The 27,127-nt window shown below is 43.4% G+C and overlaps 1 protein-coding gene across 2 annotated transcripts in view; it reads left to right on the top strand.

Moving 5' to 3' along the window:
* The window catches only part of ptprn2 (protein tyrosine phosphatase receptor type N2), a 761,696-nt gene that overhangs the window by 366,680 nt on the left and 367,889 nt on the right, over nucleotides 1-27,127 (top strand). The gene's annotated exons all lie outside the window — the stretch shown is intronic.

The raw sequence follows: 27,127 nt of genomic DNA, 5'->3' as shown, positions 1-27,127 counted from the left end.
TCAATATAAACCAGCATCTTCAGTTCCTTCCTCTGCATAAACAAAAAAATGGATGTTAGAAATGAAAGTTGGAAGATTTTTTCCCCTCGGCAGTTCTTAATAGAAAGATGGCACAGTGTTATGGCAAAGCCAATTGCAAGCTGGCGAGCTGAAGACATGGCAACAATATCTGTACCTCTGAGCCAATTTTGCATCAGGGCTAGTAGTGGCTGCCGTGAAACTGAGCCTGGCCACTGATTGCTTCCTTTCATTTATTTTCGCATGGAGCCAGGAAACTTAGAAGATTACAACATAGGAAAGGCTGTTCCTCCAACCCTCAATGTTTGTGCCGAATATGATGCCAAGTTAAACTGATCTTATCTGCCTGCACCCACATTGTCACCCATTCCTTCTCTCCAGAGATGCTGCCTGTCCCACTGAGTTATTAATAATAATAATAATAATAATAATAAACTTTATTTCAGACTCAAGGTCCAGACAAGGGGCAACATTACATAAAAATACATTGCAAATTAAAAACATCATAAAGTACATATAAAATCTTAGTATATCACTTATAAAAGCATCATAAATTATATATTTAAAAAAACACAATACATGAATTAAAATCCAGAATAAAAAGAATGATCAATGTCCTACAACGAGACAACGATACCAGTGTCTCCTCAACTGGGATTCGTAGCGTGTAGTGCTAACCCTTATGTTTGACAAGGCCACAATAATTACATTTTTAGTCATTTATCCTGCAGATGAATTTATACATATGATTTCTTAGGATAGCTTCTAAAGTACCAACTCCTGCAGCCACAAACATGTTACTAGCACTACACCATCTAGGTTTCCTTAGCAGTGTTCTCATGGCATAATTATATGCCACCTTTAGTCTCTGCAAACTTGTCTTTCCATAGTTCGACCACAGGTGCGCAGTATACAGTGGTGTGCAATATGCTCTAAATAGCGACATCTTCACCACATCTGTATACGCACCAAACTTACGCAAGAGAATATTCGCCTGTACATACAGCATGTGTCGTTGCCTATAAATATCCTCGTCATCTGCCATTTGTTCTGTAATAATATGCCCTAGATATTTTACCTTATTACAGACACTAAGATTATCGTCAGAAAATTTAAAATCAGGAAATTTTAGACATTTATCCTCTTTGGTTCTACAGACCATAACAGCACTCTTACAAGCATTATATATTATATTTAATATCATGTTCCACACCATACACAGAGTTACTCCAGCATTTTGTGTCTATCTTTGGTGTAAACCAGCATATGCAGTTCCTTCCTTTCTCATGATTGCAGAATCCTCTCTAAAGCATTCCTATCCCTGTACCTGAACAAGATTTCTTTTAAACATCATAATTGTACCTACCTCTACCATTTTGTCAGGCAGCTCATTTCTATGTACACACCACATCAATCTAAAGGGATTATTCCTATAGCGGGGGTGGGAACCAGAACTGTACTTCTCTAAATTTGACCTTGTCAACTTTCTATACAGCTATAACATGATGCCTCAACTCCTCCAGTCAGTACATTAACCTATGAAGGCAAGCGTGCCAAATGCCTTCTTTACTGCTTGTGTCACCACCATCAATACCCTCAGTATCTCCACCCTTGGGTCTCCTTTCTACAGCACACCCCACCCAGGCCCCCCCTCATTATCTGTGCAAGTCCTGCCCTTGTATGCCCTGCCACAATGCAAACTTCACATTTACATATCTGAATTAAACTCATACCATATCTCAACATCTAAATCATTCATTATTCTTGTTAAGACTCTCAGCTCCATTACAGATGCTTAAATGACAACCATAATCTCATCTTGAAAATCGGTGAAAAATTCAGACAAAGGAAACGTGAAATAGAAACAGTAGGTATTGGAAACATTCAGTAGGTCAGGCAGCATCTGTAGAAATGGATGACCTGAAATTCTGTTTTTGACATGGTTGCCACAAAACTAATAATAATAATAATAAATTTTATTTGTGGGCGCCTTTCAAAAGTCTCAAGGACACCTTACAGAATTTAATAAGAGTAAAAAACATATAATCGGAGTAAAATAAATAATAAAGACATCACCAATACACAAATTAAAGACAGAATTCGATCCAAAGACAAAAAAAAAATCAAAAACACAATGTGAAGAGAGAGCAGCGGCAGCTAAACCGCGCCAGCGTCCACTCTCCCTTCCGACAGCCATCTTGGACACAAACTAAAATAATCACTTACACACAAAAATCATCCCCCCACAATGGTTACCACTGTGGGGGAAGGCACAATGTCCAGTCCCCATCCCTAGTTCTCCCAAAGTCAGGCCTATTGAGGCCTCCGCTATTGCCTCTACGGAGGCCCGATGTTCCTGGCCGTTCTCGCCAGGTGCTGTTGCCCCGGCGTCGGGAGAGTCCTCTCAGCGGCTGGGCCACCTGGAACGGCCGCTTCCTTACCAGAGACCGCGGCTTCCGAAGCCGACAAGGCCGCGCCGGTTTGGAGCTCCCAGGCTCCCGATGTTAGAGTCGGCGCCGCCCGCTCCGCTCCGCAGACCCGCAGCCCGGAGGTGTTGAACTCGGCGGTCACAGCTCACCGGAGCTCCAACGCATCGATCCAGCGCGGCGACCCAGGCAAGGCATCGCTGCTCCGCTCCGCGATAGCGCTCCAGCGCTGTGCTGCCACCGAAGCCGAGGTGCTGGGCGGTCCCCGCCAGGAAACGGCGCTCCACGCCCACTGGTAGGCCACGAGGACGGGTCGACGGGGCAGCCCGGAGAAAAAGCTGCCTCACCGACCAGGTAGGGACCTAGAAATATAGTTACCCCCTTCCCCCCACATTAAAAAGTCTATTTCTCCCACAAACAAAACACAGGACTCACTAGAACTACAAAAAAAAAAGTGAATTAAACGGACGGCTGCTGGTTAGCAGCCATTCCCCAAGATGGCTCCTCCTCCTTGACTGCCACTGTGTAATACTTTTCCAACTCTTCACCTTACTGTACTTCCAGTTTCTTGGCCAGATCAGTTAATTATCTTCAACTCTGAGAATCAAATATAACAATTTTTTACTTGAACATTCTAAACATCCATGGGAAAGTCATCTGTTGAGTTTACTCTGTGCACTTTAGTCACTCCTTCAAAAATGTTAGCCGTGTTTTCCATCCTATAGCATGGTGACCAGGTCCACACACAACATCACAGGTGCGGTCTCACCAATATCCTATGCACCTGTAAATGAGGCCATCATTTGTTATTGATCCATGCTTCCTCTGTGAATGACTGAACATTTTCAAGGTTACAATCTTTAGTTGTTGACCCTTGAAAGTCGGACAATGTGCATCAAACTTACCGTATCACAATCCTTAGCTTCTCTGCCCCCCCCCCCCCCCGCCCCCCAATAAACTAATCCATTGGACTATTTTTTGTATCTCAAAAATTCAGCAAAATTATAGCTCCTACAAAATCGTAGGAATTAAACAGCCACCTGGGAATTTATTGGCCGTTTGGCACCATTATTTTCTTTGTTGCTGTTATCCTATTTAGTCAATTTTAGCAAGACTCCATGAATTCTCTTGACATGGTTGGTGTCCTAATCTCTCCTCTGCTATAAAAACTGCTACCAAGCATTCGTTCAATATTTCTGCCTTATTTTCAATTCCAGGATGCCACAATTCCATGTTTTGGGGGATTCAGGGCTGGGCGGGGTCACATTGTTCCTGAATACCACCCTGTTTTCCCAGATGTACATGCGAGCAAATTTTATGTTGGTTTTTATACTCTTTCTTTGCTTGCTCCCTTTCTGTACAGTTACCGTTTGTTCAGTTATCCTTTGCTGCGCTCCATACCTCTGCCAGTTTCCAGGGATCTGATTTAATATCTGCCTTTTTTCACTTATTTTTCTTTTCTTAAAGTCTTATGTCGTGCCAATTCTTTGGTCGCCTCGCTGTGTTTCTTTTTCTTGGCAGCGAGCGCTCCGGATCATCCTGAGTATAATCTGTTTCAGCGCTAAGAATGAATGCCTCCTACAGATCTACTGTGATTTCACTCATTTGCAGGTTGGGTATCTCAACCTGAGACGGCAGTCTCACGGCAGGCTGTCTCAGTTTCAATGCACACAGACAGAGTCTGCCCGTGGTAGAATAACAGGTCCTAAATGGTTGCTAAATCTTTCTCCTTTTGCACTTCTCAACATTTCATTGAGTTTGATAGTGTCAGGATTGCTGTTTGTCGAATACTCAAACATTTTAGGCTTTTTAACTAAAGCCGTTTTATCACTAATTAACTCAATGTAATCTGGCCTGCCCTCTTTTTGTTTCTGGAGCATGTTGCTATGGAAAATTATCTTGACCAAACGTTCCTATTCCTCGGTTCATGAATAGGAGATGTTCCTTGTTTACTTATATCTATGTTTTCTCATCATTAAAGTGATTTTTGTCCTTGATGATTAAATCCGCCCCCTCCCCTACCAAACGTATTTCTTTCATCACTTCATGCTCGATACTTTAGACTTTAGAGATACAGCGTGGAAACAAGTTCATTGGCCCACCGAGTCCACACTGACCAGTGAGTACCCCTGCACTAGCACTTTCCTACACACTAGGACTATTTTACTGAAGCCAATTAATTTACAAACCTGTACGTCTTTGGAGTGTGGGAGGACCCGGAGAAAACTCACGTGGTAATGGGTAGAACGTACAAACTCCATACAGACAGCACCTGTAGTCAGGATCAAACCCAGGTGTCTGGCGCTATAATGCAGCAGCTCTACCGCAGTGTCAGCGTGCCGCCCTGTTTTACCACTAATCAACTAAATCTAATCTGGACGACCCCCACGTTTCTAGAGCATGCTGCAATCAAAAATTATCCTGAACAAACTTTCCTGTTCCTCAATTGTTGAATGGGAGATGTTCCTTGTTTAATGACCTCTCTGTCCTCCATCATTAAAGTGATTTTTGTCTTTGATTATTAAAGGCACCCCCGCCTCACTAAAAGTTCATACCACTAGTTTATCCCTCCCCTGACTCTCAGTCTGAAGAAGGGTCTCGACGCATGGGTGGAAATCCTGGGGGAAATCCTGGATGCATGGGTGGTAATCCTGACATGTCCCCCTCCCCCCATGTTTTGAGAGGTGGGGGACAATCCCCCGCATGTTTTGTGTCCTGGGCGCTACAACCAGTCCTAGGTCGGCTCGCTTGCCCCAGGTCTCGCTGTAGCGCCCAGGCCGCCTGCGTACCCTGGGACTGGCTGTAGCGCGCAGGTCTCGAAAACGAATTGGAAAAAAAAATGCCTGCGGGCCGGATAATTTGGGGTTATGGGCCGGATCCGGCCCGTGGGCTGTAGGTTGCCGAAATCTGTCCTAGATGTCAGACCTCATTGTGTCCCCCCCATGTTTTAAAATCGATTTCCGCCCACCGAAACGTCACCTGCTCCTTTTCTCCAGACATGCTGGCGCCTAAGCCGCTGAGTTACTCCAGCAATTTTGCGTCTTTCTGTTACCACTCGCCGTCTCCTTGGTCTAGACCTTATAACCTGATGTATTTAGTAATTAACCGTTTTGTAGCCATGACGAGAAAATGGCTACTGCACCACCTAAGTACAGTAGGGAAGCATACTCCAGGTTGAAAGTGCAATTAGAGTATGAAAACCAGAGCATTAACCATTGTTCCCAGCAGCTTTAAACCAACAAAGATACCAGTCTGCCCCTGAGGCTTGGGTGGGATGTGCTGATGTTAATTTTATGCTGTAGACATTCAATTCAATCACTTTATAAAAATAGTGATAATCATGCTAGTGATAATTTGAATAGTGATCTTTGCTGTGTGACTCTATGTAGGTATGTTACAATACTTACCTTCAGCGGTGCTGCAATTCTGCCACTGGTCGTGTGCGCGATTTTGGCGCGTTTGAGGGGGGGGGAGGCTGGGTTAAAACGCGGTTGTCTCCGACCTGGTCCTGGATTATATTTTGTTGGAGTGCAAGTTTTTGCTGAAGAATCGTTCCGACGGCCGTTCTGTGTGTTTTTAAAAAAAAATTGTCCGACAAGTTAATCGCTGGAGTGATTTTAAAATCAGCTTCTGAAACCGTCAACGCCGACAACGGGGACGGATTTTACGTAGGGGACAGGTACAAGAAAGTCGTTTATTTTTATGTATAAAAGTGTTTCTTAAGATGCATTTAATTCACATTTTCAGTAGCGAAACGGTGATTTTTTCCCCCAAACGAACCGGCAGTGTTTTTGCTGCTGATACGGGTTTAAATCCACCGCAACCGCAACATTCCAATTGATCGCGTTCCAGAAAAACCCACTCGCAAGCTGATTTAAATGGCCATTAATTTACAGGTATTAAACACAAAATTCCTTCCATTTGACCTATAAACCCATGACAATGAGATTTAAAAATTATGTTATATCGTGAATTCTTGTGTGAATGTTATTTGGACACTTAGGCTATTTAAAAATGTTAATCTATTCTTAAGAAATGGATAGATGTTTAGATCTAGTAATTGAATTTTGTAATTAGCTACGATTAGGTAACTAACTAATTATATGCTTTAATTTCAGGTCATCTAAGTAAGATTGTTTATTTATTTGTTTCAGAATGCTTCAATCTATAATAACTGAAAATTTATTTCAGTGCTCTTAATTTTTAAGAAAGTTATGGGCTTTTGATTGTTCTCAATCACAGCTTTTGTGTTAAATCAATGAAAAAGCAATAGGGAACAAGATGCTAATTTCCGAGTATGAAAATGGCCATAACTTTTTTAATACTGAAGATATGAAAGTGAATTAGGTGTCAAATTAAACTTCTTTTTATTCTTTACCTGATGGGATAAATTACAGACTTGATTTTTAAAAGCTCAAAATGTTGTAACATTGCTACTCTATGACTATTCCCTTTGAAATACAAGTCCAACCTGGTGTAGCAGGCAGGTACCTGATGCATGGAACTAATTTAGACACAAAATGCTGGAGTAACTCAGCAGGACAGGCAGGGTGGATGACAAGACCCTTCCTCAGAAGAACGCTCTCGACCCGAAACATCACCCATTCCTTCTCTCCAGAGCTGCTGCCCGTCCCGCTGAGTTACTCCAGTATTTTGTGTCCATCTTCTGAATGAAACAGCATCTGCAGTTCCATCCTGCATATTTTGTGGAACTAATTTAATGTACGTTCAATAAGTAGAGAATTTATACTGTGGTGTGAAACTTGGACACAAGAGACTGCAGATGCTAGTCTTGAACAAAAGTCAATCCTGTTGGAGGAACTGTGAGAAAATAGGCTGGTGCCATTTTAGTTGGGTCTTTTCTTAAGACCCCTATCAGTCAGAAAACGGGACCGGACCTCAAAAGTCATCTGTCCATATCCCCCCCATTGATGCTGCTTGACCGGCTGAGATCTCCAGCACATTTTTTTTGCTGACCTGAAATTTGATGTTTTTTGTCCCTTTAATGTCCTGGTTAAAATGTTATCTTCATGTTTAACATGGTCTGTGTTGCGAAATTTGGTGGGGGTGGGAGGAAGGGGAAACAATCTTAGTATCAGATTTTGTTGATGTATCTGTGACAAGATTAATACGTAGCATTGTCCAATGCTACACATTTGATCTTTTGGAAAGTGAGTGGAGTTCAATGAGAAGTTCAGACAGAATCTCCACACTGGCAGAAGATAACAGATGACCTCAATTCAAGGTGAAATCCAAGAGGCTCAAAAAACCATGGGTGGCACGGTGGTGCAGCAGTAGAGTTTCTGCCTTACGGCACCAGAGACCTGAGTTCATTTGTGCTGTCTGCACGGAGTTCGTGCGTTCTCTCTGTGACTGTGGGCTTTCTCCGGTTGCTACAGTTCCCTCCCGCAGGTTTGTAGGATAACTGACCAGTAAAAATTGTAAATTGTCTCTGTGTGCAGGATAATGATAGTATGTGGGGATCGCTGGTCAGCGCGGACTCGGTAATAATAATAATAATGGATGGGATTTATATAGCGCCTTTTACTAATCCTCAAGGCGGTAAGCCAAAGGGCCTGTTTCTGTGCTGTATCTCTAAACTCTAACCATTTGTGTGAGATAGAGGTGTGCAAGGATGTGTACTTCCTTGTTATTCGTGCCTTTATATGTCTCTTCCACCTGATTCTGTTATGCTTTTTGTCATTTAATTCCCTCAGTTTAAGTACTTCCATTTAATTCTCTCCTTTTCCCCCGCCCTCTCACTTTCTTTTCTCTTCCCCCCCCCCCCCCCCCCCCCCCTCATCTTAAAATATATTACAGCTCTTAAATGTTCTTAATTCCAATGAAAGGCCTTTAGTGTGGAACACTAATTTCCTGGAAAATTTAAGGTCAATGAAACTCCACCAACTTAAATCTCTCTGAAATGTGGCATGGTGGAGCAGCGGTAGAGTTGCTGCCTTACAGCGCTTGCAGCGCCGGAGACCCAGGTTCGATCCCGACTATCGGTGCTGTCCGTACGGAGTTTGTACGTTCTCTCCGTGACCTATGTGGGTTTTCTCCCAGATCTTCGGTTTTCTCCCACACTCCAAAGTCGTACAGGTTTGTAGGTAAATTGACTTGGTTAATGTAAAAATTGTCCCTTGGGTGTGTGTAGGATGGTGTTAATATGCGGAGATCACTGGTCGGTGTGGACCGACGGGGCCTGTTTCCACGCTGTATCTCTAAACTAAACTAAGCTAAAATGTGAGATAAAACGAGGATGTGTCACCCTTGGACAGCATCGTTCGGCAGGGAATCTTCAAGAAGAAAGTTCATGAGCATCATCATTGCAACTACAAATTGACTGTAAAATTACCATCTTCACCCTGATCCCGTGAACAATATTTTTTTTTGGGTGAGGGGCGGGGGGAGGGCAGGACATGTACATCATATTCGATGCAACAAATGATTGAAAGATACAGCGAGGAAATATGCACTTTGGCCCACCGAGTGCAAACCAACCCCCGATCTCCTGTTCTCACTAGTTCTATGGTATCCACATTTCTAACCGACTCTCTGCACACGAGGGTTAATCTTTTACCGAAACCAATTAACCGACAAACCAGCACGTCTTGGGGATGTGGGAGGAAGCCGGAGCACCCGGAGAAGACCAACGCGATCAAATGGTGCAAACTCCATACAGACAGCATCCGAGGTCAGGACTGAACCAGGGTCTCTGGTGCTGTGAGGCAGCAGCTCTCGCTACCAGCTGCGCCACTGTGCTGCCCTGTGCCACATGTCCTGTTCCCATTCCACAGAAACATGGAGCACAGATCTTTGCTTATTACACACCATGAATTGTGTTCCTTGAACAGATTGCATTGAGTATAAAGGTGAAGTTTAATCTCAGTGGCAACACTAATGCATTTTAATCTGTTGATGGATGGCTGCATGCCTCGGTGTTATTTCCTTCAGCACTTGCTTTGCTCTTTCAGATTGCATCTCTATCAGAGCAGGTGGCCAAATCAAGGCAGTCCCAAAGGCTCTCCTACCCCGACAGCTGTCAGACCAGAACTGTCTTCCTTCTCACATCTGTTGTGCCACAGGGAGTGCATTTAGTGCTTATGGGGAGCAAGGAAGCAGACAGTTTCCACAATAGTACTCCTAGGTGAACAAATCATTTTGTTCTAATACTCTCTACATTTTAAATGCACAGAATCACAAGACTTTGATCACGGGCATACTTTGTGCAGTTTGGTAATGAGTGATTTCATGGTGGTGTCGGATCTAACTTTAGTTTGGAGATAGAGCATTGAAACAGGCTCTGCCCCACCGAGTCCATGCTGACCATCCATCACCTGCCCAGACTAGTTCTATGTTATCCCGTTTACTCATCCACTCCCGACACATTGAGGGCAATTTTACCGTGGCCAATAAACCTGCAAACCTGGCACGTCTTTGGGATGTGGGGGAAATCAGTAGCGTTGTTTCAAAACCTACCATCAGCGGTGCTGTAGATCTACCACTGCCTGTGAGTGCGACTCCGGAGGCTTTGGGGGGAGGAGGCGGGATAAAAATGTGGGATTAAAACCGCCTCACCCGCTGAGTTTCTCCAGCATTTTTGTCTACCTCGCTTTGCCCAACACCTCCGCTCGGTTCGCAATAACCAACCTGATCTCCCGGTGGCCCAGCACTTCAACTCCCCCTCCCATTCCAAATCAGACCTTTCTGTCCTGGGCCTCCTCCATGGCCAGAGTGAGGCCCACTGTAAATTGGAGGAGCAGCACCTCATATTTCGCTTGGGCAGTTTACACCCCAGCGGTATGAACATTGACTTCTCCAATTTCAGGTAATCCCGGCTTTCTCCTCCCCTTCCCAACTCTCCCTAAGCCTACTATCTCCGCCTCTTCCTTTCTTCTTCCCGTCCCCCCCATCCCCCACCCGCCCCACCACCACCCCCTCCAACATTAGTCTAAAGAAGGGTCTCGACCCGAAACGTTGCCTATTTCCTTCGCTCCATAGATGCTGCTCACCCGCTGATTTTCTCCAGTATTTTTGTCTACCTTTCCGGCATCTGTAGTTCCTTCTTAAACAAAATTTAGGTTTGTATTGGTTGTCAGAGAGGGATTTCCTCGGCCTGTTAGCTGATGTAGAAAAATATTTCAGGCTTCCGTTCCCGGTTTATTTATTTTTTTAATTGCTGGACGATTTAATCGCTGGATTGAAGTAAAAAGCCTTCAACGCCTTGCTTTTTGGTGTGGCTTCATTCTAATCTTATGATGCGAAAATATTATTTAGGCCCCATATGAATCGGCCGTGTCTTGCCTGCCAATATGGGCCTAAAATTTATGGCAACGGTAACATTCCATTCAATCACGTTCCAGAAACATCCACTCTCAAGATAATCAAATTCATTATTTTTTTGCACAATCATGTCATAAGAAATAAATCATCTATATTTTGTGTTATTGTCTATCCATGATCAATATTTTCACACTAAATATCCACAGTACAGTTTTAGTCAGATGTATTGTGCAAAAAATAATGATTTTGATTATCTTGAGAGTGGATGCTTCTGGATTATTTATGGGAACTAAACATTAAATTCCTTCCATTTGGCATATAAATTCATGACAAAGTGAGATTTAAAAATCATATTATATTGTGAATTCTTGTGTGAATTGGATCAGTTTGTTATTTGTTATTTGGATACTTCGGCTATTTAAAAAAATCAGTCTTCTTAAGAAATGGATAGATGTTTAGATCTAGTAATTGAATTTAGATGAATTTAATTGATTAGATTAATTTAATTGATTTGCTGAAACTGTTGAATATGAATTTTTTGTTGAGTATATACTATTTGTTTTAGCGTTTAACTTTATAATTTCTACCTTTTTTTCTAAAACTGCAAATAATAACTTGTTTCTGTTAATGCTGTTCAGTTTTTTTTTCTTTACATTTTAAATAGATGGCTCAGAAAAAAAATTGTCAATCCAAATGCCCAGCAAAAGAGACTAATTTAGACAGCATTCGCAGAGATTATCCGAATTTGCACTACTCTAAATGTGATGATCTATAGGACGTTCTTAATGGAAAAGTAGTGGGCAGAAAGGCATGTCATGCGTGGTTTGAAGAGCAAAAACTTGTAGTTTACAATGCCAAAATTGAAAAGTTGAGGAAAAACAAGGTGTACAGAGTTGCTTATTGGTTACAATCTGAGGAGTATCGTGAGGTTACTGATTATGATATGCAAATGTACCAGCTAGCAACTGATCGTCTCCATAAAGACTTGGTCTTTTGCTAGAAATTGTAATTTATTTACAGCATATAATATAATATTAAAGTTCTGATCTTGAGAATATCACATTTTTGAATTTTCAAGGCAGTCTGGGTGTTTATTACTATTTCCGTCACAACGAACAATTTTGTAATTAACTACAATTAGATAACTAACTAATTATATGCTTTAATTTCAGGTCATCCAAGTAAGATGTTTCATTTTTGTTTCAGAATACTTCAATCTATAATAACTGAACATTTCATTCAGTTCTCTTAAGTTTTAAGAAAGTTATGGGTTTTTGACTGTCCTCGATCGCAGCTTTTATGTTAAGTCAATGGTAAAGCAATAGGGAACAAGATGCTAATTTCCGAGTATGAAAATGACCATAACTTTTTTAATACTGAAGATATGGAAGTGAATTATGTATCAAATTAAAGTTCTTTTTATGCTTTATCTGATGGGATAAATTACAGGCTTGATTTTTTAAATCTCAAAATGTTGTAACTTTCCTAAATTTAGGGCACCCGGAGGAAACTCACATGGTTTCAAGCAGAACGTGCAAACTCTGCACAGACAGCACCCCAGGTGCTATGAGGCCATAGGTCTACCAGCTGTGCCTCTGTGCTGCTGTAATCTAAATAATGATGGTATAGAGGGAGGTGAGAGGAGTGGGTGTGGGGTCAAGGAACAATCATTTGCTTTGGCTTACCTGTCAGTGGTGTCCTAACTTATTTGTCATGCAATGCAGACAGAACAGAGAGGAGGTGAAAGTGCAGCTTTTGCTCTGAGTATCATCGAGCTGGAATGCAGCCTTCGTTTGAACATCCTTGCCTAAAGGAAGGTGATATCTAATTGTTATCTTCCTCCAGCTTGAGTATTCAATTCCCAATTTGCAGGGCAGATTAGACGGAAGAAAAACAGAGAGCTGAAACCGGCCCAAGAAAAGATGCAATAATAAAGCATTGATCGGGATTAGTAGAATACTCTTGTGTGCGTCAAAAAACAAAATCATTACTGCATGTTCTCAGTGGCTGACGTTTTGCTGGCATTGTTTCAATCTGATGAGTTTTGAAAATGGTGACTCAGGTGAAGAAAAAGGTATTGGCTGGCCATTGGGTGGAGGGTGGTGGAAGAGATAATTGACGATTCAGAGCTTGCAGGAGAATGCCGTACGAACTGGGAGTCATAGATAGTCATAGTGATACAGTGTGGAAACAGGCCCTTTGGCCCATCTTGCCCACACCAGTCCCACCTGTCCGCGTTCGGTCTATATTCCTCCAAACCTGTCCTGTACATGTATCTGTCCAACTGTTTCTTAAGTGTTGCGATAGTGTCTGCCTCAACTACCTCCTCTGGCAACTCATTTCATACAACCATCACCCTTTGTGTTATAAAAGTTACCTCCTCAGATTCCTATTAAATCTTTTCCCCTTCACCTTGAACCTATGTCCTCTGGTCCTCGATTCGCCTACTCTGGGCAAGAGACTCTGTGCATCTACCCGATCTATTCCTCTCATGATTTTAAACACATCTATAAGATCACCCGTCATCCTCCAACGCTCCCAGCCTGCTCAACCTCCCCCTATAGCTCTGACCGTCTAGTCCTGGGAACATATCCTTGTAAAGGGAGCCCAGCCACAAGCTACAAATCAATGGTAGATGATGGAAAGATGGAAGCATTTGGTCCCATTTTGATCAACTTAAAATAAAAAAGTTTAATTGTGTGACAACGCAACCAATGGGAGCTTTTAAAAAAAAAATTTAAGTTGACATGACGTTTGCAAATTTATAGTTGTGCTCTGCACAGATTTTCCCCCTATTTGTCCGGGCTATGGGTTGGGGTAATGCGAGGAGCGAACTTCCATTGCAGTGCACCCTGCAGGGGAGAATTGCAAATCCTGGGCCTTCAGACATTTGCTGTGCATAAGACATGCATTAAATACCAAGTCAGTGCAAGGTGCAGCCTTTGCCACTGGATCTCTCATTAAACAAAAGTGATATGAGTTAAGGATTAATGTGAATGGGAATCATCAGTGGATTTTCCACGGTAGGTGTGGGCATGTTGGGTCAAAGGGGCTGTTTCCACCCTGTTTGACTCCGACTTTACGGTGGGTGCTCTGAGGAAGAGCTGCCTCAACTAGCGGAAATTTTGTATGGTACTTTATGTCTGGTTTATAGCTGCTGATGGTTTGTCATAAACTGTTCCAATTTGACTTTTGCTTTGGCATGTCAAACAACACTGCACATAGTCGATCTGATGAAGGTTTGCCTGAGTATCCTGCCCAGAATAGTCTACAGGGATCTTCAAAAGTAAGTCACGTTGTTGGTAAGGCGACAGCCAGCTGCCAAGATTTGGATAGTGACAAATGGACAAAGTTCCAAAGGCACAGGAGGTGACCATAATGAACACAGTGGTTAATGCAAGTCAAAGTCTAGCTAAAAATGCAAAAGGGCAAAGTGCTGGAATAACTCAGTATTTCAAGCAGTATCTCCGGAGAACATGGATAGGTGACATTTTGGGTCGGGACCCTTCTTCAGACTGGGAGTTGGGAGAGAGGAGATGCAGGACAAAACGTGGCAGGTAAACGTCAACGTACATTGGTTGGCATTTGACACAGAATAGCACATTCAAAGTCAGAACACTAAAGTCATCTTGCTTTGGGGTTTCCAAAGGAAGCAATTTGGTGAGATTCAAGGATGGAATCATCAGTCATTGCATATCATTATGGTGGATCTCTTTGATGTTCAAATCACCAGGGGTGCAGAATATCCATCAGCGATTTTCAAGGCTACACTGACCAGACAGTAAGAAAGCCAGTTATCATGGCAGGTAACATGAGTGCATCAGTTGGTTTACAGTGTGGGGGGAATTGAGAATTTGGCCTTTGGAGAAATCACAGGCAGAGGTACAGTGCTACGGAAGAGAGAAGTTTCCCATAATTGGTACAAGTCATGTACAACGAGCAACATGTCAACTTGCTCATCATTGCAGAGAAAAGAGACAAACCAGTTTTGTCATGAAGGACTTACTTGGGTTCATTGAAGCTAGACTGGAATCATATACTTCACATTACAGGACCATGTAATTGGATACCGAACGTGTTCACAGAAATGGACAGTACAGTTCCAAGGTTCAACACTATTACAGAGGCGTTGAGAGGCATGCAAGACCTGCTACTGACCATGTGTCGGAAGGAACTTCAGATGCTGGTTTACACTGAAGATAGACACAAAATTCTGGAGTAACTCAGCGGGTCGGGCAGCATCTCTGGAGAAAAGGAATAGGTGACGTTTTGGGCTGAGACCCTTCTTCACACAGAGTCTGGGGAGAGGGAAACCCGAGGTATGAAAAGGTGCAGAGCATGCCTAAAAAGTCTTGAGTCGGAGAACAAGGTTGAACAAAATTGTTGCACCTGGCAAATGATCAAAGTGCCAAATCGGATGTTACAGAGAGTATGTGGTGAGTACAAAATCAGTGATGATCAGATTGTTGCTTGTAGACCAACTGATACATAGCCAAAGCTGGGAAATTTGTTCACAACCTAGTTAAGCAGCCAAATCATTTTAAAACTGCATCTAACGAACCTCAACATGTCTTTATGAGATGTGTTTTATTTTAGTTTATTGTCACGTGTACCGAGGGACAGTGAAAAGCTTTTGTTGAATGCTAACCAGTCAGCAGAAAGACAATACCTGATTACAATCGAGCCACTTACAGTGTACAGATACATGATAAGGGAATAACGTTTTGTGCAAGGTAAAGCCAGCAAAGTCTGATAGTTCATGGGGGGACCAATGAGGTAGCACTGCTCTCTGGTTGTGGTAGGATAATCCAGTTACCTGATAACAGCTGGGAAGAAACTGTCCCTGAATCTGGAGGCGTGTGTTTTCATACTTCTATAACTTTTGCCTGATGGGAGAGGGAAGAAGCGGGTGTAGCCAGGGTGCGACTTGTCCTTGTTTATGCTGCTGGCCTTGCCGAGGTATAAATGGAGTCAATAGAAGGGAGGTTGGTTTGTGTAATGTCCAAATCATACAAGTCTGTATTTTGCAACTCATTGAGCTGCCATTAGTGTTTCTTTCCCAAGAGCTTTTTGCAGTTGATCTAAACATTAAGTGAAAGGGCAAAGATGTGGCAGATGGAATAAGATGTGGAAAAATGAAGTGATGCAGTTGGTAGAAAAAACAAAAACTATTTTTTAAATTCTCTATTGTTTAGTTTTTAGTTTAGATATACAGCGTGGGCTGATATACAGGCCCTGCCGCCCACCGAGTCCATGCCGACCAGTGATCCCCGCATATTAACACTATCCTACACACACTCGGGACAATTTTATTTTTACATTTACCAAGCCAATTTACCTACAAACCTGTACGTCTTTGGAGTGTGAGAGGAAACTGAAGATCTCTGAGAAAACCCACGCGGTCATGGGGAGAACGTACAAACTCTGTACAGACAGCACCTGTAGTCGGGATCGAACCCGGGACTCCGGTGCTGCAAGCACTGTAAGGCATCAACTTTACCGCTGTGCCACCATGCCGCCACGTGCCGTCAGTATCTTCCGCTCAGAGCAGTCCCTAGTTCCAACAACATGCAGGTACTATCTCAACATTTAAGAAATATTTTGACAGGTTCATGGATAGGATAGGCTTAGAGTGATATGGGCCAAACTCATGCAGGTGGGACCAGTGTAGATGGGACATGGTGGTCGGCGTGGGCATGTTGGGCCGAAGGGGCCTGTTTCCACTCTGTGTGACTCTATGATGCTATAACATGTGATAGAAAGTGTTATCTCCAATGTTATCAAGTGGTATATTGTCAGAGGTCTGCTGACTGGTGCAGAGTTTGAGCTCCAACAAAACAATTCACCACTGGATCTCATTAAGGGCTCAGTAAGAATAACTTGTCCAGCATTTGATTCGTTGTGGCACCATGGAGCTTGAGCATTGAAGGGGAATGTTTCCCTACCTTGAGAGTCATGGGGAACACAAAGGAAGATAACTGTGATGCCACCAAGGATAATGCCTGCACGTGATTCTTGGAGTAATGTTTCAGACAAGGGAGTCTCAACTACTTCACTAATGAGCTTTTAATTTTGTGCTAAATCCGTTTTGTTTTATTGAGGTCCATTTGCAGTTCATCAGATGATGCATGTGAATGCAAATTGCATCATTAGAGTCAAATACAGCACAGAGACAAGTCTTTTGTCCCAACTTGGCCATGCCAACCAAGATGCCCCAACTGCATTCGTCCCACCTGCCCAGGTATGGCCCATATCCCTTTAAACCTTTCCTATCCATGTATCTGTCCAAATGTCTTTTAAATATTGTCATAGTACCTGCCCCAACTACCTCCTCTGGCAACTCGTTCCATATACCCACCAACCACCAAGAATCAAGCAACAAATATATTCAAAATGAATTATTATGCACATCCTCCTTTGCTATGAATGGCTTGTACTTAAGACTAAGTGTCTAAGACTCCAGTTGGCCATGTGCTGGAAGTCAGCCCACTAGTGCTTCTTTGGAAATGCATCCAATATGTGCAACCTCCACAATCTATTAAGGCAAGGGCATCAGCAGCAAGGAAATAACATCACCTCCCAAATCCTGTTGTTCCCCACCCTGTACCCCACTTTCATTGACACTGGTTAAAAGTTCAATACCATGTAACCTTGTGGAGCCACCCTTACTATGTGGAGAGTATTGAAGAAAACCTTTCTTCATCATACCAGCTCACAGATGTGTGGGTTGGATGAATTAATATCATAGTAACATAGAAAATCAGTGCAGGAGTAGGCCATTCAGCCCTTCGTGCCAGCACCGCCATTCAATATGATCATGGCTGATCATCCAAAATCAGTATCCCATTCCTACTTTCTCCCTATATCCCTTGATTCCCTTAGCCCAAAGAGCTAATATCACCCTTGGCAGAGATGCACACATCCAAACATTTGGAGAAAAAAGTGGCTTTGCATTTAACGCCCCAGAAATGGATCTGAAAATTCCACATTCATATTTAGTTATATTAACACAAGCTGCAGGTTCCGTGGATTTTGTGATGTTGTGCTTGATGCCGGAGATTCGGAGGCTTACCGCAGGTCTGGTGGACAGTAATACCGGGAGCCCGTGGGTCCCTGCTGGGGGACCGCTTTTCGGGGCTTCCGCAACGGCGACTTCACCCGCCCGAGTTGCGGGGTTGAAGAGTGCCTGGAGCGGGGCCTTACATCATTGCCCCGCGCGGCTTGGAATGGCTGTGGGACTTTGCTAGCGCCTGCCGGGGGTTCCAACAACAAGACCCGGAGCGCGGCCTTGCATCACCCGGCGCGGCGTTAATGGCCGCGGAACAATTACCATCGCCCGCCGGGGGCTTTGACTCTGACATCGGGAGGGGAATGGGGAGTGCAGGGGAGGGATAAGTTTTTGCCTTCCATCACAGCGAGGAGGAGATACGCTGTGATGGATGCCTGTGTAAATTGTGTTGTGTCTTGGGTCTTTCTTGTGTGTATGACTGCAGAAACAACATTTCAAGGTTCAAATGACAAATAAAATTGTATTATTATTATTGTAAGTTCTATCTTGTAAATGAATGAATGCATACATCCCGCAATAATGCTGCCCTGATTTGACAACAGGAAGCAACTGACAATTTTGTCAAAATTGAGTTATTGCTTGTTTTAGGCTATTTGAGATATGCTCTACACAATGGTGAACAAAATAAGTCTTCTCTGAGAACAATTTGAAAATATTTATACCAGAGAAGTAAGAAATTCCATCACAGAGAGCTGAAAGAAAAACATGTTTTCCTCATTTACATGAAAACGCCTTTCTGTCAGTTGCTTCCTTTAGTCAAAGTAGGGCAGTATGGCACCACCCTCATGGAAAAGACTGCTTGCATAATAACCTGGCACTACTCTTCCTTCAATAACTTTTCAGAAGCCTCTGGGAAAATCATGGGATTGTATTGAAAGGAGTTTATTGTTGACTTTTTGACCACCATTTCAGTAATTACTGCAGGACGCATTTTGTCTTTTCTCCCTCACTGGTGAAGCTGGTCTTTGATATGACAGACCCTTTCATTTTCTTCTTTGGAGATGGGCACTGATTTAAGGTCAGTGAGAAGAGACCCAGAAGCAAGACATTGGAGCTTTTCTTATGTGTTGTGAACTATTAGAATCTGGAAAATCCAAACGCGGCTTTCAAATTGAAATTGGATGACAGGTGTGACCTCTTTCTCACCTGGAAGGATTATTGGGGGCCTTAAATAGTAGTGAGGGAAGAGGTGTAGGGACAGGAGGAGTGGTGTAAACTGGCGATAGACACAAAGTGCTGGAGTAACTCAGCGCATCAGGCAACATCTCTGGAGAAAAGGACTAGCTAACATTTCTTGCTGGTACACAAAAATGCTGGAGAAACTCAGCAGGTGCAGCAGCATCTATGGAGCAAAGGAAATAGGCAACGTTTCGGGCCGAAACCCTTCTTCAGACTGTCAGATCAGTCTGAAGAAGGGTTTCGGCCCGAAACGTTGCCTATTTCCTTCGCTCCATAGATGCTGCTGCACCTGCTGAGTTTCTCCAGCATTTTTGTGTACCTTCGATTTTCCAGCATCTGCAGTTCCTTCGTAAACATTTCTTGTTGCTTGTTGGTTAGTGCAGACCTGGTTTAGTTTAGTTTACTTCACTTTCACGTGTATTGAGGTACAGTGAAAAGCTTTTATGTTGCGTGCTATCCAGTCACAGGATAAGGAAACAATATTTAGTGAGAGATAAAGTTCAGTATCTCTGGACTTTTATCTAAAGTCCGATAAAAGATAGTTTGAAGGAAGGTAGATGGTAGGTCAGGACTGTCCTCTAGTTGGCGATAGGATGGTTCAGTTGCCCGATTACAATAAAGGGCCTGTCCCACTTGGGCGACATTTGGGCGACTGCGGAGTGTCAGTGACTGACGCCCGTAAAACCGTCATGTTGCACGACATACACGCTGACGTATGCTGTCATGGGGATGACGCTCGGTTCGGGTTGAGGCTGTAGAATTGTCCCTGAGAATAGAGACGGTGATCGGATCTGGAAGCGGACCAATACATCTATAAATAAAACTGAACGACTTCTTTTCATTTGCACAGTTGATTTTATTGTATTAATTTTAATATATGAATGTTTAAAATCCATGCATTGAATGAAAAACAATTTTACACCCCATCTGTGGTCCCTAACCCCAACCCTAACCCTAACGCACAGGACCGCATACGTCAGCGTGTGACAGGGCGCACGACATGATGAGAAACCCAAATGTCGCCCCAGGATTTTGAACATTCCAAAATCCTGGGGCGACAGGGAAGCACCGCACGTTACCGCGCATCACTGCAAGCGTCACCACGGCTCACCACGCGTCACGCCCGCGTCCCGACGCGACAACCTCTTTTTCGGCTGTCGCCCAAATGACGCCCAAGTGGGACAGGCCCTTAAGTCATATGGACATGTTTCCATGCTATGTTACTGATGCTGTTTTCAATGACGAAGACACTCTTTCGTTTTCAGCTTAGCTGACGTCGGAGTCGTTTGCCAACTGGTTACCATAGCAACACGCAACATTGGCAGTGGCCCTATAGGGAATCAGAGCATGGATTTAAGGGGCGATTTAGTGACCTTTTTTTTTTTTTTTTAATTTCAAAATATACTTTATTCAATTGGAAAATATATACAATTTCTGAACCATTCCAACAAAATTCATCCGACATTTTCGGAGACTATACAAACTTTTTCCAGTACAATTTTTTACATTTGTCAAATTTCACCAAACAGTCCCCCACCAGTGCCACTCTGTGGCCCCTGTTCAAGTAATAAATATATACAATGTGTACACAGTGCGAAAATTTCCATCTGACATTTCAAGTTCCACAAAAGATGTCCCCCACCTGTGCCACTCATGTGGCCCCCTGGTGTGGGATACCTTCCCTTAATTTAATTTGAGGGGCGTCTCCACCATACCGTGCCCCCCATGTCCAGCAGCGGAAGGACCCTAGACTGTGGCCCTCCCCCACCGAGCCTTGGCGTTGGCTGCACCAAGCTTCAGCGAGTCCCTTAGCACGTACTCCTGCAGTCTGCAGTGGGCCAGTCGGCAACATTCCCCGACGGACATCTCGCTCTGCTGGGTGGTGAGCAACGCTCGGGCAGACCAAAGAGCGTCTTTCACCGAGTTGATGACCCTCCAGCAGCACTCGATGTCAGTCTCTGAATGTGTCCCTGGGAACAGTCCGTAAATCACAGAGTCCTCTGTGACGGAGCTGTTCGGGATAAATCGTTCCAGGGACCCTTTCATACCTCTCCAGACTCGTTTTGCAAATCCACACTCTGCAAAGAGGTGGGCAACCGTCTCCTCTCCATAGCAACCGTCCCGGGGGCAGCGTGCGCTGGTAGTGAGGTTCCGACGGTGCAGGAAGGATCTAACCGAGAGGGCTCCCCTCACCGCCAGCCAAGCCAGGTCTTGGTGCTTGTTGGTCAGTTCTGGCGATGAGGCATTTTGCCAGACAAGCTGGGCAGTCTGCTCTGGGAACCACGCCACCGGATCCATCGAGTCCTTTCCCTGCAGTGCCTGCAGGACATTACGTGCTGACCACTGCCCGATGGACTTGTGGTCAAAGGTGTTGGTCCGGAAGAACCTGTCAACAGACGTCAGATGGGGCGGCAATGTCCAGCTGACTGGTACATTGCGTGGCATCTGCGCCAGGCCCATCCTTCGCAACACCGGGGACAGGTAGAACCTCAGCAGGTAGTGGCACTTAGTGCCCACGTGCCTTGGCTCTACACTCCGCCTGATGCAGCCACACACAAAGGTGGCCATCAGGATGAGGGCGACGTTGGGCACGCTTTTGCCCCCGTTGTCTGCCGACTTGTACATGGTGACCCGTCGTACCCGGTCCATCCTCGACCCCCAGATGAACTGGAAGACGGCCCGGGTGATCCCCGTGGCGTAGGAGGGAGGGACAGGCCACACCTGTGCCAAGTACAGCAGACCCGAGAGCACCTCACACCTGATGACCAAATTTTTCCCGGTTATGGAGAGGGAGCGTTGCTTCCACAGCTCCAGCTTCCTCCCCACCTTGGCTATCCGCTCCAGCCAATTCTTGTTACTCGACTCAGCCCCCCCGAACCAGATCCCCAGCACCTTCAAGAAGTCAGGCTTGATGGTGAAGGGGATGGAAGATCGGTCGGGCCAGTTGCCAAAGAGCATGGCCTCGCTCTTCCTGCGGTTCACCCTGGCTCCCGTGGCCGACTCAAACTGGTCACAGATGCTGATCAATCTGCGGACCGACCTTGGATCCGAGCAGAAGACGGCGACATCGTCCATGTACAGGGAGGTCTTGACCTGAATGCCCCCACTGCCTGGCAATGTCACTCCTCTTATGCTCGCATCCTTCCTGATGGACTCGGCAAAAGGTTCAATACAGCAGACAAACAAGACAGGAGAGAGAGGGCAACCCTGCCTGACTCCAGACCTTACAGGGAAACTGTCTGATTCCCACCCATTGATTTGGACTGCACTACGGATGTCGGTGTAGAGCAGTTTGATCCAATTTCGGATTCCCTCCCCAAAACCCATTTTGGAGAGCACGTCCCTCATGTACGTGTGCGATATCCTGTCGAAGGCCTTCTCCTGGTCCAAGCTGACTAGGCAGGCATCCACCCGTCTGTCCTGCACGTAGGCGATGGTATCTCTCAGCAGCGCTAGGCTGTCTGAGATTTTCCTGCCAGGTACAGCACAGGTTTGGATCACCCGTCCCAGAGCAGACTTGACCCGGTTGGCGATGGCCTTAGACAGGATCTTGTAGTCTACATTCAACAATGTTATGGGTCTCCAATTCTTTATATCTTTCATCTCCCCCTTCTGCTTGTAGATTAGGGTGATGCTGCCCTTCCTCATGGAGTCTGACATGCTGCCGGCGATTTAGTGACCTTGACTCAGAATGCAACATGAGTCAAAGAATCGATCGCACAGTATTGTAGCTTTGCCTCTGGCCCATGCACAGCTTTCACTGTAGGTCCCCGCTGGGACTGTCGGTTCATGAAAATTGCTTTTCAAATTGCCAACCAGCACAGAATGCAGCATATTTATGAACAAAAAGTAACCGCGAAGAAAAGTCCGTCACTTATTGGAACGGTGGGAGAGATGGAAAATGGGAACTTTGAAAATGTGGAAATGGAAATTAAAATATGGGAGTATATTCCCTCATCTTTATAATAAGCATTCCTTTGGCTGAAGCATTGCAGTCCCCTGGAGAATGACCACTCCACCTTATGTCTGGAATCTCTGCTCTAATTATCCTCTGCCCTCTGAACCCACCTCAGCCGAGGACTGCCTTTGCTCTTGCCTCGTATCATTAAAATATCACTTCCTCCTGCGATATTTTCCAAGTCACTCTCTTCCCAAGATCCTCCGTTCGTTCAGCACGTGGAACACAACAAACCTTTCAATGTGGAAACAAGGGCACAGAAAGACCCTTCTTCAGACTGATTGTAGGGCAATGGGAGAAGAAAGCTGGCAAAAGGAAGAAGTGGGTCAAAGCGTGGCAGGTAATAGTGCGACATAGGCCAGAGTGGTTGGAACATAGGCCAGAGATGCAGATGCCGGAAAAATATTCCCGGTGTTGGAGGAGTCCAGAACCAGGGGTCACAGTTTAAGAATAAGGGGGGTAGACCATTTAGGATGAGATGAGGAAAAAACTGTTCACCTAGAGAGTTGTGAATCTGTGGAATTCTCTGCCACAGAAGGCATGTGAAGGCCAATTCACTGGATGTTTTCAAGAGTGAGTTTGATTTAGCTTTTCGGGCTAAAGGAATCAAGGGATATAGGGAAAAAGCAGGAACGGGGTACTGATTTTGGATGACCAGTCATGATCATATTGAATGGCGGTGCTGGCTCGAAGGTCCAAATGGCCTACTTCTGCACCTATTTTTCTTTCTATGTTTCTATAAGAATAGAAGATGTGAGACAGGTTTGAATAGTTGAGGATTGTGAAACCAGGGGGATGAAAGTAACAGGAGAGTTGGAAGGGGGTGGAGGGGAGAAATAGGTGGGAGTCCAGGAGGGGCGCAGGAGATGGAAGGGGAGGGAGGAAGAGGTGGGGGGGGTGTCAGGGAAATATAGTATGGGGGAGATGAGTTAGAGGTTAGAATGTTTCTTCTGTTGGGTTGTAAGCTGCCCAAGCAGAACGTGAGATGCTGTCCCTACTGCAAAGCCTCTTGAAAAAAATGTTCTAAGAAGCCCAACAAACAAACATTTTCTGTTCTGTTTTGTAATGGAGAAAGAATCGGACCAGGTAAGAGAACAATAGGAGAACATCTAGATTATAGGGATAATATAAAATATCATGGTGTAAAATAGTAATTAAGGAGGACATTGCCATGTTGATCCATGTGCTGGTTGTAAGGCAGCACAATGGTGCAGCGGTGGAGTTGCTGACTTACAGCGCCAGAGACCTGGGTTCGATCCTGACTATGGGTGGACTTTGCACATCCTTCCTGTGACTGTATGGGCTTCCTCCGGGTGCTCCGGTTTACTCTCACATTCCAAAGACGAGCAGGTTTGTAGGTTAATTGGCTTCTGCAAACTGTCCCTAGTCTGCAGTGTACAGGGCGATCGCTGGTCAGCATGACTTGGTGGGCTGAAGGGCCCATTTCCGCACTCTATCTCTGAAGTCTAACTATTGGAGAAAGTGTGAGGGAATGAGATGGTGGGATTGCTCTTCTTAGAGCCAGGATAGGCTTGAATGGCCCACTTCTGTGCTATTAAAAGATGCTCTTCAAGGCATCACTTAAAACCTACCTCTTTGACCATCAGCTCATTCATGTCAATGTTTTCTTGCTAAAGCTTCTGTGAGATACCATAAGAGGTTGGGTCAAGGGTAATGTCACTGATGCAATCTATTAAGCCTACATGAAGCTATCATGTAAAAGACTATGATACGGCCTAACCATGTGGAAACTGGGAATGGGGTTAAAGATTGGTTATCCAACTGGCTGATAGATGTAGGAATAGAGCTGAGACAGGGGATAGCAATTCATAATTGCAGAAGGTGGGTTTGGTTTCATACAAAGATCAGTGCTGAGACGTGTTTTTCACAAATGATTCAACAATTTACACTTGGAAATTAAAACTAAAATGTTTAAGTTTGTGGATTACTACCATTTTGCAAGGATGGTAAATTATAAGACGACTTAAAAAAACTTGCAGAATGGGCAAATGCATTTCAGTATTGTGAACATTACGTTTTTGTAAGAAAAATAAGAATGTATTTTCCAATAATAAGAAACTAAATTGGGTATCGGAACAAAGTGTTCTGGGAGTAGAAATCCACAGATTGCTAAAAGCAGTGACAAAGGTTAATAACGCCATGATAAAAGCTAGCCAGGCACCAGCTGGGGCTTATTTCCACACGGATTGAGTTGAAAGTAAAGAAGTAATGGCAAACTTACATTGGACGTGCTAACTATCATTCACTGATCTGTATTTTTAGAAGGATATGAAGGTACTGGTGAGAATTTAACAAAAGAAATGTACAAGGATGATGCGTAAACAGTGAGGACAACAGACTACATTTCTTTGCTCTTAAAATTATGATGGAAACCAAGCACACACAAAGTGCTGGAGCAGATCAAGCAGCATCTCTGGAGGACATGGATGGGTGACATTTAGGGTCGGGACCATTCATCAGACTGTGTCTCAAGACAGACCCTCATTCTGAAGAAGGGTGCCGACCTGAAACATTACCCGCCCATGTTCTCCAGCAGTGCTGCCTGATCCACTGAGTTACTCCAGCACATTGTATCTTTATTGTAATCCTGCATATTGTGTCTTTATTGTAATCAAGCCTGTAATTTATCCCATCAGATAAAGCATAAAAATAACTTTAATTTGATACCTAATTCACTATTATATCTTCAGTATTACAAAAGTTATGGCCATTTTCATACTCAGAAATTAGCATCTTGTTCCCTATTGCTTTTCCATTGACTTAACACAAAAGCTGTGATCGAGGACAGTCAAAAGCCCATAACTTTCTTAAAAATTAAGAGAACTGAATGAAATGTTCAGTTATTGTAGATTGAAGCATTTTGAAACAAATATAAAACATCATACTTGGTTGACCTGAAATTAAAGCATATAATTAGTTAATTGTAGCTAATTACAAAATTGGCCATTGTGACGGAAATAGTAATAAACACCCAGACTGCCTTGAAAATTCAAAAAATGTGATATTCTCAAGATCAGAACTTTAATATTATTGTATTATATGCTGTAAGTAATAATACAATAATAAAAGGTAGGTAAATAAATTACAATATCTAGCAATAGACCAGGTCTTTATGGAGAAGATCAGTTGCTAGCTGGTACATTGGCATATCATAATCAGTAGCATCATCATACTCCTCAGATTGTAACCAATAAGCAACTCTGTACACCTTGTTTTTCCTCAACTTTTCTGCCCAATACCTTCCTATTAAAAATGTCCTGTAGATCATCACAAGTAGTCCAAATTTTGAAGTAGTCCAAATTCGGATAATCTCTGCGAATGCTGTCTAAATCAATCTCTTTTGCTGGGCATTTGGATTGACAATTTTGCATTTATTCTTCGGAGACATCTGTTTAAAATGTAAAGGAAAAAAAACACTGAACAGCATTAATAGAAACAAGTTATTATTTGCAGTTTTAGAAAAAAAGGTAGAAATGATAACGTTAAATGCTAAAACAAATAGTATATACTCAACAAAAAAATCATATTCATCAGTTTCATCAAATCAATTAAATACATCTAAATTCAATTACTAGATCTAAACATCTATCCATTTCTTAAGAAAAGGCTAAAATTTTAAATACCCTAAGTATCCAAATAACAAATAACAAACTGATGCCATTCACACACCATTCACAATATAACATGTTTTTTAAATCTCATTTTGTCATGAATTTATATGCGAAATGGAAGGAATTTAATGTTTAATTCCCATAAATTAATCCAGAAACAACCACTCTCAAGATTAAATCATTATTTTTTGCACAATACATCTGACTAAAATTGTACTGTAGATATTTAGTGTGAAAATATTGATCATGGATAGACAATAACACAAAATTAAGATGATTTAGATGCTCTTATGACGTAGTTGTCCAAAAAAAAACTGAATTTGATTATCTTGAGAGTGAATGTTTCTGGAATGTGATCTATTGGAATGTTGCCATTGCCGTAAAATTTAAGCCCATATCGGCAGGCAAGACATGGCCAATTCGTATGTGGGCCTAAATAACATTTTTCGCAACATAAGATTAAAATAAAGCCACGCCATAAAGCAGAATAATATGTTAAATAAACGACATACCTTTTGTTTTGTCCTGATATTGCGATCAATTATGTTGAAGGCATTGAAAG

Source organism: Amblyraja radiata, chromosome 2 (assembly GCF_010909765.2).
Source record: "Amblyraja radiata isolate CabotCenter1 chromosome 2, sAmbRad1.1.pri, whole genome shotgun sequence".
NCBI classification, from domain to species: Eukaryota; Metazoa; Chordata; class Chondrichthyes; order Rajiformes; family Rajidae; genus Amblyraja; species Amblyraja radiata.
This window is presented reverse-complemented; position numbering and strand designations above follow the sequence as displayed.